This window comes from Penaeus monodon, chromosome 34 (genome assembly GCF_015228065.2).
Source record: "Penaeus monodon isolate SGIC_2016 chromosome 34, NSTDA_Pmon_1, whole genome shotgun sequence".
Taxonomy (NCBI): domain Eukaryota; kingdom Metazoa; phylum Arthropoda; class Malacostraca; order Decapoda; family Penaeidae; genus Penaeus; species Penaeus monodon.
Genome location: NC_051419.1, coordinates 30,678,876 through 30,679,138, shown reverse-complemented (window position 1 = coordinate 30,679,138; position 263 = coordinate 30,678,876). Strand labels below are relative to the sequence as shown.

Below are 263 nucleotides of genomic sequence, written 5' to 3'. Positions count from 1 at the left end.
AGTACAACCCATACATGGTTTTCAAAAATTAATACATTAGTCATTCTGTATATGCAAAGTGCATCTAAGAATGCTGAGAAAAATAAAGACCAATATTTAAAATTGTTCACATTACATTTAACTCAAACCAGTCAAGCAAACCAATATACGCAGGTACTTTCCTTAACCGCTGTGTAATAAACTTAAGTTATATTTCCTTCACATGCTAAAGAAAGAGGCAAAACATAACTCTTCATAAGGATCCATCTTTACTCTTATTTATC

General features: G+C 30.8%; 1 protein-coding gene across 1 annotated transcript in view; it reads left to right on the top strand.

Moving 5' to 3' along the window:
• The window catches only part of LOC119594710 (cell cycle checkpoint protein RAD17-like), a 7,535-nt gene that overhangs the window by 988 nt on the left and 6,284 nt on the right, over positions 1-263 (top strand). The window lies entirely within an intron of this gene.